Genomic DNA, 19,418 nt, shown 5'->3' with positions numbered 1-19,418 from the left:
CCAACCCCCTGCCCACGGGGACCACTCAGCCCGTCCTCCTGGCTTGTTCCTGCCTTTCCCTCTTAGTCTTCACACAACTGGAGCGCTCCCCAGTCCCCACACCCTCCCCCCAGAGACACCTGTGACTGATCTTCAGCCCCTACTTCCTGTGTATAAGGGCACAGTCAGGCCCATTTTCCCTGGGGCCTCACTCACGCCAATGCGCACATGGTCTAATCACGGCATCGGCCTTCTTGTGAACGCCTACCATCACACGACCCCCCTCTGAGGCGGATGCGATTAGTATCCCCATTTTACAGATGAGGAAACTGAGGCCCAGGAAGGTACATTCACTCAATAAGCCGCCAGCTAGTAAATGGTGGGGCTGGAATGCAAACTTGTGACATCTGGCTGGTTTCACTGGGCTCTGCTGCCTCTGGGATCACCTGACCTGCGTGGGCGAGCGTGTGTGCAGGTGTGTGCATGCCCCTTGGAGGAGGGCCCCGGGTGACAGCTGCAGGACTTTGTTTGTGCCCAAGATAGAGATAGCAGCACCAGGGTCCAACCCACTCAGGGTGGGCTCAGGATCCCCAACTCGCAGGCTTGATCAGGGCTTTTCGCTGCCGTGAGAGGAGGAAATGGGCCTCCAGCCAGTGGCTTCGGCTGTGGTGGCCGTCAGAGAAGATAAAACAGAAACACCGTTGGGGCGCCTGGGTGACTCAGTCAGTCTGACTTCGGCTCAGGTCATGATCTCTCGGTCCCTGAGTTCGAGCCCTGCATCAGGCTCTGTACTGACAGCTCAGAGCCTGGAACCTGCTTCGGATTCTGTGTCTCCCTCTCTCTCTGCCCCTCCCCCGCTCATGCTCTGTCTCTGTCTCTCAAAAATGAATAAATGTTAAAAAAAAAAAAACAGAAACACCATCACAGAGAGCATCTCCTTTCAGATAACTTGTGCTTAGGATGCTGTTTTCAACCGGGGAAGCATCAATCTCGGGTATTACATGTTTATTCCTGTGTGAGCCACAGTTCTCCTTGGAGGGGCGACAGCTGGGAGGGTCACCCAGAGAAGAGGCGGGAGGAATCCTGCTCACCCCGAATAGTGCTCCTCATGTGGGACACGCATAGGGGCAGCGAGAGGCCGGGAAGCCCAGTGTTACCCTCTGCCACGTGGCGGGACAGCGGGGCAGGGACGCCCCGGGAGGGAGGGATCCCGCCTGCTCTGAGAGGGACCCCCCGGCCATGGGCTCCCGGTGGGCTCTCGCACGCTCTACCAAACCGATGCCTCCCTGATGGTGTGGAACATTTATGGAGCACCTACTGTGTGCCGATCTCTTTGTGTGTTTGTGTTACTTAATATTCACAATAACCTGGGGACTCATTTCCAACCCACAGAGAAGAAAGCAGAATTCAAAACGAGGCCGTTTTGAATGGTTCGAGGCCGTGTGGCCTGTAAGTGATACACTCGGCCGTGAATCCCGCTGCAAGTCAGAGAAACTCTGACCCACGGTGGCTTAGAAAGTAGGAGGCACCTTTTCTCACGCTCAGATAGGTGTGCAGGTCGCCAGCCACGTGTGGCAAGAAGTCTGGAGAAGGTCAGGGCCACGGGACGGAGATTCTTTGCTTTAGGCCAACACGGGCCCTGCTTTCTCCAGGAGAAAGATGTCTCTGAGCAGGACATGAAGAGAGAGCATTTCAGGAGGCGCTGATGCCCCCGGGGTGGGCTCCGTGTGAGTCACTCTGGAAGGAGGACCCACCAGAAGGGTCTCACTGTCCACACCCTTGGAGGACGCTTTCCCACAGCTGCGCCTTGAGAGCCGGCCCCTCTCTCGAAGGGATTTTACATGCAGGTGCTCTGATGTGTCCAGTTCTGCACGAGCCCCTCCCTTGCTGCTCCCCACACACAGTCCTGGAGCCCCCCTCCCCCCCATTCTAGAGTTCAGGCTTCTTGAAGGCAGGTGTGGAATCACCAATTTGCTTCACCCCACGGGCCCTGTCAGGAGCATGCATGTCAGCAGACCCAGGAATTACTGGGAGTTTTTTTTTTTTTTTTTATGTTTATTTATTTTTGAGAGAGAGACAGAACATGAGCAGGGGAGGGGCAGAGAGAGGGAGACACAGAATCTGAAGCAGGCTCCAGGCTCTGAGCTGTCAGCACAGAGCCCGACGGGGGGCTCAAACCCACAGACCGTGAGATCATGACCTGAGCCGAAGTCGGACGCTCAACTGACTGAGCCCCCCAGGCGCCCCTTGGGATTATTGGTTTTTAAATCAGCTTTACCGGGAGCCAGTTCAGATCGGCTTGCCCGTGGGACAGTGCCCAAGGAATCATTTGCCATTACTTTAAAAAGATGGCATGAGCCGTATAAGATACTTGTTGAAATATTCAAATCAAGGAAAAGAAACACAGTACCACGGTTCTATTTTGATACATAGTTTCCAGTCTTTCTCTTTCATACATACTAAGACGTAGAATTTTTTTTTAAACAAAACTGAAACCCTTTTGCCTGTTTGGTTTGGTTACTTTACAGAAACATAAATTGCATCATAGATCTCTTTCTGAGGGCACCTGGGTGGCTCAGTCAGTTAGTTGAATGTCCGACTCTTGATTTTGGCTCAGGTCATGATCCCGGGGTCATGGGATCGAGCCCCATGTCTGGCTCCATGCTGAACGCCGAGCCTGCTTAAGATTCTCTCTGTCTCTGTCTCTGTCTCTCTGCCCTGCTCATACTCTGTCTCTCTCAAACAAATAAATCTCTCTCCACATCAACAACTGCCCTCTGGCAACAACACTCTCAGTGACTGGATGGGGCTCTACTGGATGCTCCTGCGAGTCGGCTCTCCATCTCTACCTGTTTGAGATCTCCCTATTGCAAAAGCACACTTGAAAAGCGTCCTCATAGACGCATCTCCAAGCACATCCTGAATTCTTTCTTTCAAGGAAATTCCTAGAAGAACAGTTGGGCCACAGGGTAAGTACAGTTGAAAGGCTTTAGTCAGTGTTGCCAAATGGCCTCCAGAAAGACCGGACTGGCTTCTCCTGCCGGCAGATGCGAGCAGGGAAGACACCTATTGAAATATTAGCTGTGTTCTTGGCTCTTTCCTCTCCTTAAAACATTGCCCTCCAGGAGCCCTAGAAGGTTAATGAATGTATTAATTTCTTGTGGGTAAATCATTTGTAAAATCAAAACATCACTTGGCATATTGTAATATCTCAGGGTTGTGACAGGTGTCCCCGTAAATGGCGGGCAGAGGAAGTCAGGCATCAGAGGCGGAGTGCTTCTCCCGCAAGCCACACCTGGAAGGAGACTCCAGTTGGGTTTGGGAGACTGTACCAGGTGGGGGGCGGGGGGAGGGGGCTGCTGGCAATTCCCCAGGTTTCTACAGTGTTGGTCACAGTTGCGGACTCAGCTAGCGGGGGTCTGCTCCAGCCTTATCAGTGCACCAAGCCTATGCCTGGGAGTAAGGGAGTGGAACTTTAGGACCCCAGAGGGGGCACTTAGAGATGACAGACATGGCCCTCCCTAGGGTGTGGGCCCCTGCACAAATATTGTTTTCACGCTGTCTCTATAAACAATTTGAATCACCCCAAATCAGCAGCTCTATCTCACATGATTCTGGAAAAAAAAAAAAAAAAAAAACAACCCACACCAGAAATGCAAATCAAAACCGCACAGCTAAAAAAATAAAATTTAAAAACCTGCACAGCTGTGAGAATGGCCATCGTAAAGACATGAGAGAACAAACCTTGTTGAGGATGTGGAGAGAAGGGAACCTTCACCCACTGCTGGGGGGATGTAGTCTGGAGCAGTTATCACAGAAAACCCTATGGAGATTCCCCAAAAACTTACAAACGGAACTACCATCAGATCCGACGATCCCACTTCTGGTCATACACCCAAGGGAATTGAAATCAGGATCCGGGAGAGGAATCTGCTCTTCCGTGTTCACCGCGGCGTTATTCATCATAGTCAAGATGTGGAAACAACCGAAGTGTCTGTCAAAGGATGTGTGGATACAGGTGTGGTGTGAATATAAAATGCAATATTGTCAGCCACAAGGAATAAGGAAAGCCTGCCACTTGTGACAATACAGATGAAACTTTGAAGACATTACATTAAATACAGGAAATCAGACAGAGGCAAATACTGTGCGATCTCACTTACGTGTGGAATCTAAAAGAGCTGAACTCATAAAAACAGAGAAGAGAGTGGGGGTTGCCAGGGACTAGGTGTGAGGGGAGGAGGGGAGATAGCGGTCGAAGGGTCCAGACTTTCAGTTAAAGGGCAAGTGAGTTCTGGAGATCCCATGAGATTATATTTAATAATGCTGTGTGATATACTTGAAAGTTGATTAGAATAAGTCTCAAATATTCTCACCACACACACACACACTAACTATGTTACAGGATGGAAGCATTAGTTAATATTACAGTGGTAAGCATTTTGCAATATATAAGTGTATCAAATCAACACCTTGTTCACCTTACACTGATACTAATGCCAACCATATCTTAATAAAGCTGAAAAAGAAGTACCACACCAGTCACTGGGAACGATCCCCCATCCCCCTCCTCCCGGAACCCCAGCTCTATGATGAATGCAAGGGTGGGAGGGCCAGAGCTCCTTGGAGCATCTGGTCTACCCAGTAGATGTGTGGTCAGGAAGGAGCAGTGGGTAGAGGGGCTGGAGAGACCCTCAAAGGAAAGAAATGGGATTAAGGGCCCACATGGGTCCCAGTCCAGTCTCTGGGCTTCCTGCCCAGCCAGCACTGTCATCTGAGCTCCTCCAAGCACTAGGGACAGATTCTTTTCTTAGAGAGAGAGAGCATGAGTAGGGGAGAGGGGCAGAGAGAGGGGGAGAGAGAGAATCATAAGCAGGCTCCACACTCAGCACTCTACCCCATGCGGGGCTCAATCCCATGACCCTGGGGGTCATGATCTGAGCCAAAATGAAGAGTTGGATGCTCAACCGACAGAGCCACCCAGGCACACGGAGAGACAGAGAACTCTGAAGCTACGGGCCTGGGCAGGGGCCTGGCTTGCACAGAGCCAAGGGTCGTGGTGATGACAGTACCTAGGAGACCCACGCTGGGTAAATCAGCTCTCCCTTGTATAATGAGTAAAGACAGACACCGGAGAGCCAGGAACCATGTGGCTGGACATTTCCTGGGTGTTTCTCCCATTCTGTACCCACTCTGTGGCCCAGGGGGCTCATCCCTGGGTGTGCGTCAGCTGAGCCCCTCTGCCTTTGGTTTTGGCCGATGGGAAGCCCAGGCTGGAGACCAGAGGGCGAGAGTGGAGAAAAGTCAGGGTATTTATCCATTTTATTGCCTCCCAGGCCACAGTCTAAGGATCACTGCATTTCTCTTCCTAAGGCTTTCCTACAGCCCTTACTAGTAAGCCCTTCCTCCCCTACCTCCTACCTTATGAGCTTAGAGGAGGCAAAGGCTCCTTCCTGTGCCCAAGGGTGCTGTCCATCCCTTGTCAGGTTCCGTCAATCTTGCCCAAATTTTTGTAAATCCTTTCATTTAATGGTCTTAGATCACTGCTTTAAATGATTCCTTCTGCTGCCTGCTCAGCGCCTGATTGGCTCACTGGTTTAAGACTCGGGAGTAGTTCTTTTTCTTCATTAGTCTTCCTCACTAGACCACCTAACAGTCAGAGGCTTCTCCTGAGTGTTATGATCCTGGGCTTCTTACTCAGAGACTGAATGCCAGCTCTCTGCTAAATGCTGGGCAATGAGGACGGCCCCCCACCCCCATGGGCACTACTCTCTACTTCAAATCTGGGAGGAGGTTGGGGAAGACAGACAGACAGACACATGCTTGGAGACCCACAATACCCAGGAAAGAACTCAAGTGTTACAGAGTGGGGGGTATTAGGGTTGTAGGGTGAAGGGACCAGAATACCGTGCATACAGGAGAAGCATTTGGGGCAGGAGGAGGCAGGCCTTAAAGAGTGGATAGATTTTGTCCAGTGAAAAGACAGATGAGTGTTCCATCTCCATCCATAGAAGATGTGAGAAGACCAGATCCTGGTGAAGTCATTGAATCCAGTCCATGGGGCACTAAGGAGCCTAGACTTTCTTCATGAGCACTGGGGAGCCAGTGATGATTTTTTGAGAAGACGAGAGGTTCAAAGAAACTTTCCCTGAACCCAAAAAGATAGATATTTTTGTATAATCTAAACAGTACAAATTGTGGTAGAATTCCATATTTACTTAAGAGCCCTGTAAAAGCATGGAAGAAAATGAGACAATGCTCTCTTTTTCTCTAGTATATGAGAGTTGGTAACAAACTAAATAAGCTTAGACGAAAGCTTTTTTTTTTTTTTTTTTTTTTTTGAGACTTGTGCTTTTGAACACATTTTGTCTTCTGCATTCCCAGAGGGAAAGTAACTGGGAAGAATAAGGAAGAGATGTCCTTGACAGCCTATACCCTTCACCCCAAACTCTAAGGCTATTTTGGTCCTTGCTCAAAGATGTCCTATTCCAACAAAGGAAGCAGACGTTGGCTGCACTGAAGCAAGAACTGGTTCCAAAGCTTTCATTCCCAATACCCCTGGGCCAGAGATAGTGCCAAGCAATCAGAAGCCATGCAGAGTGGGGACAAGGATGCTGGTGGCTGCAATCAAGGGGAAATCAGACCCCATTTCATGAGTCACCATCATTTTCCCATTGGTGACTCCTCTATCAATACAGGCAAAGCGAAAAACGTCCTGATGGGTGTGTGTGTGTGTGTGTGTGTGTGTGTGTGTGTGTGTGTGTGTAGGGTTCTGCCTATCAGAGGGGCTCCTCTGGGAGTGGGGATGTGGGGGATACGAGCTCTCAGTGCTGCCGTGGGAGGAGATGTACACACCTGGCCCAAGGTTGCAACACTTGGGCCCCTGAGCAATTAGCCAACTGGCCTTATCTTCCCAGGACCTATAGAAACGTCTTATAAATCCCAGAATCTGAGACTAGAATAGCTGGGAGAAGTATAAAAGACCCACATGACAGTCAAGCCCCTGCCCCGCCAAGCCACCCCAATTTACAGATGGGAAACACTTTGCCCAAGCCCCTCCAGGGCTTTCTCTCCTCATCTATGACTTATCGCCAGGTCCCCCACCTTCTCCTTTGACTATAGCGCCAGTGGCGCCACGGCTGGTGTGCTCCAGGTCAGGCACTGTGCTTAGGGCACCACGTGACACCTCGGGAAGGTGTATTATCAGCTTGCCTGTCATGCACTCAAGGAACCTGAGGCGTTCCGGAACTTAGAGAGCTTACCCGAACTGCCTGAGCTCACGCAGCTGCTCACTGCTGCAGCTGGGATTTGAGCCTGGCTTGAGTGTATGTTGCTTGCCCTACGTCATACATGGTGTTGCATTGGTTGTGGACTCAGCACTGCAGGTTTCTAGAAGTCCGTCACTCGCCTTACGGGCTGACAATACTCTCCTTATGCCTAACCCAAATCCATGCTGGGCCAAAGGAAACCCAACTCCCTTTGGGCCCTCGGCTGACATTGAGGACTACTAAGTAAACAGCATGGGCCACGGGAATCTTCTAAGCCCATGAAAGCACGTTCAGCCTCGGCCTTCAGTGCATTGCTGTCCTGTAGCCTCCACGTTCTCCATGCATCCTCCAACCTGGGTCAGGACCCATTGCCAGCGATCAGTCGTGACGGCCCTTATGCAAGTCGGCCTCCGTTTCACATGCGCAGCAAGCGAGGGAGCTTGAAGTCATGAAACGATGGTTTCTGCCCTCCCTCCCCTGGGGTCTGGGGCCCCTCCTGCACCCCCAGACCCTAGCTGTCCTGTCTGATCCTTATTTCTCCCCCGAGGCCCCGGATTTATTCGTTCTCTCCGGGGCCCCAACCCCACGGGCTTCACTCCTGACATCAGGCCTGTTGCAGTAGCACTGGGGAGGGACGGGCAGCCCCGAGGTCTGACAGCATGGGCTTTGGGGACAGGACCAGGCTAACTGCCTCTCTGCCAGGTATTAGCTCTGGGGACCTGGTGAGTGACTTAACCTCCCCGAGTGTGAGCCTGTGCTCCTAACCACAGGACGCCGTTGTGATGGAGAAATAAATAACATGTGTCACAACGCTTTGGTCCGGGGCAGAGGCCGAGCAGTTCAAACTTCTGTTTCCTCTAATACGTGTCTCCCTGGATTGCAACGAGGATTGAGTGAAATGATAAAGTACCGAGCATGGTTCCTGGCACCCGCAGACACTCAATAAACAGAGCTTCCTTTCTGAGGGAGGGCCCACTGCCTCACCTTCCCCCGGAGTTTTGGTTTTCGGGCAATATGGTGGAACTCAGTGCGGACAAACACCGGCCTGTCTCAGGCTGGGTGGGCGTGGGCTGGGCAGGTCAAGGCCAGGCCCCTGGACTTTCTCAAGCCTCTTGCCAGCTAGGATGCTGGGATCCTGGGTTCGGGGTGGTCCTGAGGCCCCCAGGACCAAAGCGCTTGGGCAGAAGGCCATCCGCGCACCCAGGCTGCCGGCGCAGTCTAGTCTCTGTCCGCCGAGAATCCTCCCAAACCTCCCTCTGCCCCTCCTCCTGCTTTAACTAAAGCCCATTTTGTCAGTTCAATAATCTTGTTCTCTTACTAAAAATAAAACCCATGCCGCCAGATCTCTGAGAGAGGGGAGCTTTAGGTTAAAGGGCAAATTCCTCCCTTCCTGGCTGGGTCTGGGCTCCCAGGGAGCGAGCAGGGCTGGGAACCCCCACCAAAGCTGCTGCGTCAGGAGGGGGGCCCAAGAGAGGGTGGGAGAGGCGGTCCGCTAGGCGGGTGCCCACAGGGGACGAATGGCCAAGCTTCAGCCCCTTCCTCTTGGCCCTTGCTCAATCTTACGGCTCATTTCTTCTCCCCACAGACGGCTTTGACAAAAGGCCTTTCTGCTTTTGCCCAGGCTCTCCCACAATATAAAACCATTGACTGATCAAAATGGTCACCTCACTTGGGCCTTCATCATTTTTCAATTTTCCGAGCGACTGCCTCCAGCACGTTGAATTACGGAAGACGGCAGCCTGCCGGGGGGAATCCAAGCGGGTGCCTGTCCGGCCCTGGGCTCCGTCATTGTCCGGTTCCAGTCTCTCCCAGCAAGGTCCACTTTAGTGGCTAACTGAGAAGGCAGTTGACCGAGGAAGTTAAGCATTTGAGTTTGGGAATCAAATGAACCCAGGTTAGAGTCCCGGCTCTGACCCTTAAGTGTGTAGCACTGTGGGGACCTTACCTCTTTGGCCTTGGCTTATTATCTGTAAGGTGAGATTACACAGAGAAGGGGCGCCCACTTCATGGGTAAGAGGATTCGATGAGACGATACAAACAAAATGCTTAGCGTGGCCCATCCTCAGAGTGCTTATGTCAGTATGTTTTCATTATGATTGTTAATACTCTTCCAAAGGGCCTTTTGTGAGCAAGGCTTGGGGGGAATATTCTTTTCCTTCCTGGACTCCAGTTAGGAAGTTACTCTTAGGGGGATGGGCCGCTGAACCCCACCCCCATCTTCCTATATCTCATTACTGTTGCATAGAGTTCACACAGGAAAGGGCCTTGGAGCGTTGCTGACCATGGCCATCTCTGGGGAAGCCCCTGAGAGCAGAGACCTTGGGAAGTTCATGCGGTCAGTACCAGGTGCTAATAAGAAAGAGTGACCTCCGGCATCTGAAGGCGAGGTCCAGGAAGAGGACTACACAGGGAAAGTTCACGAAACAGCGTAGCTGAGTGGGGACAGGAGCCTGTGGGAAGAGAGGTCCCAGCAGAGCAGTTAAAGGCAGGAGGGACGAGGCCATGGGAGCACCACCACTCAAGTGCAAATCTAGAATCCTTTCAGTGACAACGGGCAGCTCCAATCCCGAACGCCTGGGAAGCAATGGGGAATTGGGGCACGGAGGGGACCCCGTCACCCTGTCACCATCACCCAGGGCAGCTCCAGCCCGCCCTCAGGGAGGGGCTGCATCGGGGCAGAGTGGGTGGAGAGAGGAAGGTGAGCGCCCTCTGCTCCTGAGGCTGAGACCAGTCTGTGCAGCAGCCATCAGCCTTGCTGCGCGTGGCAGAGGCCGGTAAGCCGGACGCCGTCCCCCCTGGCCGAGCATAGCCTGCATCTCTTCCTCGTTCCGTGTCTCTCAGTACCGCCCACGCTCCCCATCGCCCCCCACAGCCCTCGTCTGAGTGCCCGCACCCCCATCTTCTATCTGGCCCCGGGGCAGAGGCTCACCACTCCCCTCCTCTCCAGCTACTACTGCTGTCCCTACGCGCCTGCCTCCTGGGATTCAGATGGGTCAGGTCACCGGTCCCCAAAGGCCCTCAGCGGGCTCGTGGGGCCCACGGCCAAGTCCAGCAGCTTACCAGATCCCACCCTGCACATCTCTCTGGGGTCCCAGGCAGTCCATGCAGCTGGAAGTCCTCTCCCATCCCTGGGCTCCCTCGCTCCTGCGCCTTTTCTTCCTGTCATTCCCTCCGCTTAGAATATTCTTCCCCATCTTTTTATTTGACGAATGAATGAACTAATCCACCAAGGTCCAGATTTCAGTTTCTAGAGCCTCGGGGCTCCCAGGTCATGGCCTCCCATCACAGCCTGCGGAGCTTCGGTTTGCTCTGAGCTGCTTTCTGCCCTAGGCCGGGCAACATGGCACCAGGGGCCACATTCTCTCCCGGTCGCCATTATGGGTACATACCTAGCACAGGGCTTGGCACAGAGTTGCCACTCAGCAGAACTGACTTCAGCCAAGGGACGCCAGCTACCAGGGGCAGAACTTTCCAGGACTCTCCACAGATGCCACACACTACCCTGGGAGGTAATGAGTTTTCGGTCACTCAGGATTTACTAGTAGGAGGTAGACACTCCCTGGCAAGTTTATGTGTTAGAGTGGGGATGAGATTGGATGGCTAATTAAGATGCTAGAATTTCCCTCATGTACCAATCTGGGGGCTGAAGAATGGGGAATGTGTGACAGCACAGGCCAGAGTTGGGAGGGAGGAGGCTGGTGTCACAGAGGAGGGAGAGTTTGGATGGTGGCTTCTCTTCGCCTGGGCGTGCCCACTGGCTCCGTTTACTCTGTGCCTTTTGCTGTGCTCAGGGCTTCACATGCATGTCCTCAGTAAGTCCTGACTGTGACCCTGGGAGAAAGGTTCCATTATTATCCTCCTCTTATGGAGAAAGAATGAGGCCCAAGTCACCCACTGAGAGATAGTGGAGGTGAGATGCGATGGGGGCTATCTGCACCCAGAATCTGGGTTCTTAGCTGAGATACTCCACCACCTTCCTGCATGTGAAAAATGCCTTTCATTTTTTCAAAGTGACTTTGCATCCCGGAACCCTCTGGAAATGGAGGAGGCAGATCCAAGCCTAGTAACTAACGATACCCAGCCTTGTTTCCTGCACGGCAGACTAGACGCCTCTCCTCCAAGACTAGGAACCCACAGAGCCCGGCCTTGGCTCGGCCCGGGGGATCTGGCCTGCGCCTGCTGCCTGCTCAGACCTCAGCTTCCTCATCTGTAAAATGGAATCTCCAGGGTCCCCTCCAGTGTGAAAGACCCCACACTTCTCACCTAAGAGAAAGCCAAGTGCCTCCTGCATTCCACATCCCCTTTCCCTGACTGGGCGCCAGCAAGATTTCCAAGGCGGAGGGGCTCTGATGAGAGCCGGACTGCTCCCAACCCCAGCGAGCTGACCATCGTGTCCAGGCTCCTCCCTCCCCACCCCAGCGTGATCGACGGCTCCGGGGAACCGAGCTTAGCCCGCAAAATGCCGCAGTTCCAGACCCGCCGCCGCCGCACTCCACACACACACAGGAAATGGACCGTGGTACCCGTAATATTACATTTTAATGGTCTGCAGCACCAAAGGCGGAATGAGGGATCGTTCCTGTGGCGGCAACGGATTAACTCCTTCCTTCCTGGTCTCTTCTGGTGTTTCCAGCGAAACGAATTGGGGCACAGCACAAAGTTCTCAAAGACAGCACGGTTCTGAAGGTGGTAACCGGCTCACCTGCAAGTTTCTGGGACTCTCCTTTTTTGACTGTAGCCCCCGACGCAGGAAGGATGTAACTTTCTGATCAGATCCGGGTCCTCTCTTTTGTGGACTCCTTCAAAGCCTCCAGAATCAACAACCCTCCACGAGGCAGGAAATCTCTGGTGGCTGACATCTGGGGCATGGCAAAGGGGCACTAGGTAAGCCTCTTAAAATTAACGGGCCCTGTGTACACTCTTGGGCCAGAAGGGACCCGGAGACTTCCAGCATCTCCTAAGGTCCAGAGGAAAGAAAATACCTGCTCAGTCACCCCCAGGTCAGTGTGGATCAAGGACCAGAGTCTGAGAGATGTCACCCTTCCCGGGGTGACACACCTGTTGCTCCAGGTGACTCTTCTTTGCTATGTCCTTCCCAGGGCTGTGGCAGCAAATGCTTCACAACAGATTCTGGGGGTGACGGTGTCCTTGGCTGGTAGCATTTGCCAAAGATATAAAAAAAAAATTATCCTGGGGGCGCCTGGGTGGCTCAGTCGGTTAAGCGGCCAACTTCGGCTCAGGTCATGATCTCATGGGTTGTGGGTTCGAGCCCCGCACCGGGCTCTGTGCTGACAGCTCAGAGCCTGGAGCCTGCTTCAGATTCCATGTCTCCCTCTCTCTCTGCCCCTCCCCTGCTCACGCTCTGTCTCACTCTACCTCTCAAAAATAAATATAAAAATTCTCCTGCCCCACCACAGCCAATTTCAAGCTACCAGTGCGAGCACCAGCACGGGGCTGAGAGAGAGTCAGCCTCCCATAGCATCTTCATCATGCAGATACAGAGACACACAGATAACCTCAGAATGTGCATCAGAACACAGTTAGCAAGCGGTGAGTTTTGAGCATGTATCACCTTTGTTTTTAACAGAACTTAACTGAGTTTATCTAATTTAATTTTTAATAATGACGGTGTTTAACAGTCTGCTCCCAAAATTCTGAGAAAGTTGACAGTCAGCAGTTAGGAGGTACTCCGGGTTGACTCCAGCATGCCACTGCTCCCTCAGCTGAAAGTCACTGGCCACACGTCACTTTTATTAGTGGGGATGCACCTGAGAAAGAGCCATGGCACCAGCTCCCAGCCCCCTGGAGGCCTGGCTGCAGACAGACACTGGCCTCGAAGGACCGATCGTCGGCAGGTACCTTCTTTTCTCATCGATCAGCCTGAGCACCTGCTGAGCTCAAATGCTGTCCCGTATCTTGCTCCCGCTGCAGGAGAGATCCGGTCCCTCTCATCTTTAAAGCCTGGGCATTCTCTTCCGTCTGATCATCTCCAAGGTGGTCTTCTGTCCCACTGACCCCAGGGCACATGAGGCCCCTGGGCGGCACCCCCAGCTGAGCCTCTCTTTGCTGGGTGGCAGAAAGAACCGCGAGGTGCCCTCCCGCAGGGCAGAGAAGGTCCTCGAGGATGAAATAGGACAGGACCCAGGATGGGCTCCTGTGATGCCAGCCTCCTGGGGGTGACTCAGCACGTATTTCCTCCCACGCTGAGTGGGGCAGAATAGGACACAGCGAAATGACAGGGAAGGACGTGGGAGCCTGGGTCATCAAAGACAGCGAGCTCCTGCCTTGCTGTCCCTCGAATCACGCTCTCCGGGACGAGCCAGGCCCTGTGTCGTGAGGACATCCAAGCACTGCGGTGGAGACAAACCACACGAAGAACTCAGGCCTCCTGCCAGGAATCTTACCGGCAGTAGGAGTGAGCGCCCTTGAAAATGGACCCCCCACAGCACCCAATCAGAGTCACACCACACGCAGCTTCTGGGAGAGGGGACCTAACAGTAGTCAAAGCATGATCCCTTCCCTCAAGATGATGTCACCACAGGGCCTACGTCAGGCAGGAGTCACTTTTGCTGTGAGTATGATGCTGCTATTGGTCACGCAGTAACAGTGACTTAAACAGGATGAACTTTTTCATCTCTTACGTAAATAAGGACAGAGGTGATGGCGTTCTACCGGGTCAGTGACCCAGGCTCCTTCTTTCGTGTTACCTTGCCATTATCATCATGAGCCTTCTGCCTCCTGGTCCAATATGGCTGCGTGAGCTCCAGCCATTACATCTCCTTCTATCCCAGAAGGAAGAAGGAAAGAAGAAAGGGGGCCACTCCTTCTTGCATCAACGACAGTTGGCAGACATTGCACATACCTTTCTGCTTATATCCCATTGGCCTGAACTTAGGCGTGAGACCAGTTTTTATTCATGCATGGCAGTCTTGTGTCCAGATAAAACTCAGGGGTTCTCATAATAGGAAGGGAGAGAATGGGCATCGGTGGACAACAGTTTCTCTCCCAGGGCCTGGTGGAGGCCTCACAAGTCTCCAGCCAACAGACACACCTGCGTAATGTGTCTCTTTGCTGCCCTTGGCCGTTGGGTGAAAGAGCCAGTGTTCTCTTTCCCAACACTTCATCTGAAGCACAGCCCACCCGGCACCCTATATGTTTGCTGAATTCTAAGTATCTGTCTCTTCCACTGAGAGACAGAGTCCATGCCGGGGGAAGCCTCACCTCTCTGGTCTTGCTCTGAATTCCCAGCCCCTAAAACTTGCTGAATGAATGAAGGAGCCTATGGCCTGAGCTGGGACCATTTCTGAGGCATCTCAGGACCCTCTGCCCAGAGCAGTGTGCAAAGATTCAGTGCCCATTTAATATCTGCTTTGACACAAGTGCGTTCCCTGACTCTTAAGGACCCACCCCATCTCGTCAGCCACATTAAAAAAAAAAAAAATGCCGGACATTCTTAAGAGAAAAACAAAACAAACACAACTGTTTTTAGAGCGCTGTAACTTTCCCTGGGGAGCCAGAGTCACAACACCCGAAGCCCCAGGGGAGATGTGCAAAACACGATCAATCATGTCAAACAGCTGGTCAGAGGGTTTTTGTTTTTACCATACTGGTCTAGAGGTCATGGAGACACGGACAACAGATGAGGTCTGAAGAGTTGTAAATACAGACCACATTTTAAAACAGAGGAAAGGATCCCCTGCTAAGTGTCTGTGAAAAGTGTATACATTGTTTTGCAGGGAATAATCAAAAGCTACCGTTCTCCAGCACACCCATAGTCAAGGGAGTGATTCTCACAGAACCAGGTGTGAATAGTTCCCAAAAAGCCCCAAAGGAAGATGAACAAAGGAAATAAATAAAATTCATGGGAAACAAAAATACGAAAGACCTCTGAACTCCATTTGTTACCACATAAACTATTCTCACCTTCAAACCGGCAAATATTTTAAAAATAATACACAATGCTGGAGAACATGTGGTGAGATGGTCAGTGACACGCACTGCTAGTTGAGTACCAATCTGCATCCTTTTCTGGAAAGCAGTTTGGAAACATGCATCAAAAACCGTCAAAAATGTGCACAGTCCGCTTGATATAATTATTCTACTTCTCATAATTGATCCCCAAAATATTCATTCATGTCTCCAAAAAATCATCGTTGACTGTGTGCTATCTACCATTTTCTGTGCTAGGTATAGATACTAAATATTCATGGATGGATTTTAAAAATATATTTCCTGCCCCATGGAGTTTGCGATTCAATGATAAAACAGATAGTAAACAAGTGAGGCTTACAATTTAATGAGGAACCAGATAGCAAACAAGTAGAGTTTATATAATTTAATGATCAAACAGACAGTAAACAAGTAAAACCAGTAAATAAATAAGTATAAATTATCACTGCTAAGAAAGACGTTGTGTTGGGGGGCCTGAGCGGCTCAGTGGGTTAAGCGTTCGACTTCCGCTCAGGTCATGATCTCACGGTTCGTGAGTTCAAGCCCCCGAGTCAGGCTCTGTGCTGACAGCTCAGAACCTGGAGTCTGCTTCGGATTCTTTCTCTTTCTGCTCCTCCCCTGCTCATGCTCTGTGTGTGTCTCTCTCTCAAAAATAAACATTAAAATAAATTGTTCAATATAAAAAAAAGGAGGACATTGTGTTGATGTGGCACAATAACAGAGTTGCTAATAGAGCTCACAAAATTTCCACTGAGAGGGTGAGATTTAAGCCAACATCTGAGGGGTGCGGGGTTCCAGGTTATGAAAACAGCCTTTGTAAATGTCCTGACTTTGGAAAGATCTTCTAGAACCCCAGGATGGCTGGAGCCTGGCAAGCCAAAAGGATCTGAGATATCGCTGGAGGTGAGTCAGACTTGGGAAGGGAAGCTTGAGTGTCCGTGGACTTCGTGCTGCAGAGCATGGGGAGCATTTGAAAGTTCTTGAGCAGGGGAGCAAGAGTCCCAGCCGTACTTTGGAAAGCTCAGCCCAGGGATGTTTTAAGATCCCTGACCACCTGTTGAAAGAGGTCAACAAGACCAGCCCGGTAGTCGGGAAGTTTCCCTGGATAGTTACACCATCCATGGCCAGGGGTCTAGGAGGGGCAGATTAAAGAGGCATTTTGAGGTAAAATCACATTTTTTGACCACCAATGACTGTGGGTGGCCAAGAAACGGGAGCGGCTGGACCCATCAGCACATCTGCAGCCTGGGTGCCTGGGGGCACGGCCGGTTGGTGAACAGCATCAGGACACGGCGGGATGACAAGGTTTAAGGACAAAGATGAACAGCCACAACTTGGGCCTCTCGAATCCCAGCTCACAGCTCCCCTTTGGGGCCCCTTGCCTGTAACCCCCAGACACATGGGGCCCTCATTCTGCCTCGACCCCCTCACCCGGGGCGAAACAGCACTTCCAAGTCCAGGCCGACGGAAAGATCAACAAGAAAGGGGAAACTAGTTGCGTTTCCTTCCCCATCCCTTTCTTGATGGTCATGGCTTCAGTCAGTAACTCAGTCAAGGCCGAATATTTTCCTCAGGAAACTGTTGTTGGTGAAATCCTCGCACTAAGAGCACTCCTCCACCTCCCTTCCCACTTGGGGGAGGGGGAAGCGACTTCGTAAGCTTCCCCCCAGGGTTTCTTCCTCCTGAGACACACAGGGTCCCCCAGGCCTTTCTTGGGAAGGCCAGCCTGACCTAGCATTTTTCACAGAAGCTTATCTCACATTTATTAGCAGTTCTTTTTCGGAATCAACTGTCTCCCCAGCCATTTAAGTGGGTTTTTTTTTTTTTTTTTTTTTAAGGATGCTTCTGGAGACTTTCCTAGAGGAAGAACAGGAGTGGGAGGTTCCGTGAGGCAGAGGCGGCTCCCCGGGGCCTTCCCTCCTGCGTCTGCCAGGCCTAATTACCTATCACCCTTCTCCTCACATACAGCAAGGGTGTTGAATGCGGTGCTCACTTCTCTGGGAGTCTTGTGTGGGCCCGAGGAGGCCATTGGAGTCTATGCAAACCCACTGCCAGGAATAGAAATGAAGGACATGTCCAATGGCTGGGCTCCACCGAGCCCACTTCAGAAAACAAATGGCTCCTGGGAAGGCCCCGGCCGAGCGACGCAACGCGGGCCTTCCTGTGAGGTGACGAACCCAGACAGACCCGTCGCCTTGACTTGGGCCGCTTTCAGTCATGAGAACTTTTCCTCACAGAGGAAACTTGTTCCGAATGAACCGACTCAATAACTCAATTTTGAGACCGTTTTCTTAACTCCTATTGAAACGGGACTTATTAGGATGGCACGATAAATCCGTTTATGAAAATACAATTTCCTGTCAGCTGTTCTAAATAAGGTTCTTTTAAGGGCGTTGTGGGGTCGGGAGAAGTGATTCCCTCTTCCATTTGGAAGTTGTCTTTGCTGTTTTGGGTTTTTTTGGTTTTTTTTTTTTTTTTGTGGGTTTTTTCTTCCCCCTAGTGATTTTAAATCTTGTGGAGGGATGTAGAGGGAGAAAATGAGATGTTTACAACCTATAGAGAAACAGGTTTTTAATACCGTGAGAGACTTTCTATCACAAATTCAGGCGACTGCGGGAAGATTTCATTAAACTCCTCATTTCCCACCATCTCCTGTCTGCTTTGGAACTGCTAAGGACACCCATTTAAAGGAAGGAAATCTTCCCACACCAGCTGCCGAGCCGGCTGCAAAGTTTTTAATAAAATCCCTTTCCGCAGAAAGAACTAGGGGCTTCCCCCAACAGAGGTCTACCCGGCAGACACCACCCCACAGACACATAAAATAAAATTGAAGTGTGCTACTTTCTGGGGTCCCCGTAAGTAATGGAAACAGCTAGGTTTCCTTCTTCCTTTGTTTTTAACATACGAAACATTGCAAACATGGAGAAAGGTGTAGAGAATAATATAACAGACTATCCTCCACCAAGATCAAACTTTGCCATAATTGTTTCAGAGTTCTCTCTCTCTCTCTCTCTCTCCCTCTCTCTGTGAAATCACTTAAAATTAGTTTAAGCCTCACATTTCATCTCTCCCCTTCCCCAGAAGTAACCCTTGCCCTGACATGGTGTGAATCACTCACATGCTAATTTTAATGTTTGCTATAAGTGTATGAATCTGTAAATTGTATAGACTGTTGTTTTCTGTTTTTGAAGTTCACCTAAGTAAGGGGGCTCTTGGGTGGCTCAGTTGGTCACACGTCTAACTCTTGATTTGGGCTTAGGTCATCATCTCATGGTTTCTGAGTTCGAGCCCCATGTCAGGCTCCACGGAGCCTGCTTGGGATTCTCTCTCTCCCTCTCTCTCTCTCTTTCTCAAACTAAGGAAATAAAGAACTTGAAAAAAAATATAAAGTTCACCAAAGTAGGGCTTTCTTTGTATGTGTCCCCTGGAAACTTATCTTTCTCCTCAAAATCTTATTTTGGTTGAAGAGACATGGATGACCTTGACTAAAGACACTCATCATCCTAAAGTTATCACTTCTGCCTGAGTCAATTTATAGATTTAATGCACTTCCAATTAAAAAAAAAAATACCACCAGGTTTTTGTTTTGGGGGGAGTTTTTCGGGGCTTTTTTGTTTTTTTTCTGCAGCGAGGCAAGTTGATTACAAAGTTTACACTAAAGAACAAAAAAGCAAAGCTAGCCAGAAGAACCCGGAAAAAGAAGCGCCATATGGGGGCAGGGCTACCCGCCATTAACACACACTGTAAAGCCTGTAATTAGAGTTTGGTGTTGGCACATGAATAAACAGACCAGTGGGACCGAAAGAAAATCCAGAAATAGATCCAACCGCATCTGGAAAGTTATTATATGAGAAAGGCGGCTTCGCAAGTCTGTGCGGAGAGATGATTTTTTTTTAAGTGCTGTGAAGATAATTGGAGAGCCATATGGAAAAAGCCAGACCTGGAGCTCCCACCGCACACTGGGGTAAAATCCAAAACAGATCAGACCTTTCAGTGTAAGAGCAGAGACTCTATAGGTACCATAGGAAAAGCTGGGTGAGGGTGTGTATAACGGCTGCCAATGGAACACACTTCCCTAACCAGAAGCAATAAGGGAAAGACTGTCATATTTGAGCACGTTAACATAAAACTCTTTCTCACTGCAAAACCACCATACACACGCCCAGACATGACCCCAGGGCGGAGGTCCACAGCGTCCTGGGTCAGTAGGCATTTGGGTTC

Source organism: Hyaena hyaena, unplaced genomic scaffold (assembly GCF_003009895.1).
Source record: "Hyaena hyaena isolate Hyena2069 unplaced genomic scaffold, ASM300989v1 scaffold_129, whole genome shotgun sequence".
Taxonomy (NCBI): Eukaryota; Metazoa; Chordata; class Mammalia; order Carnivora; family Hyaenidae; genus Hyaena; species Hyaena hyaena.
This window is presented reverse-complemented; position numbering follows the sequence as displayed.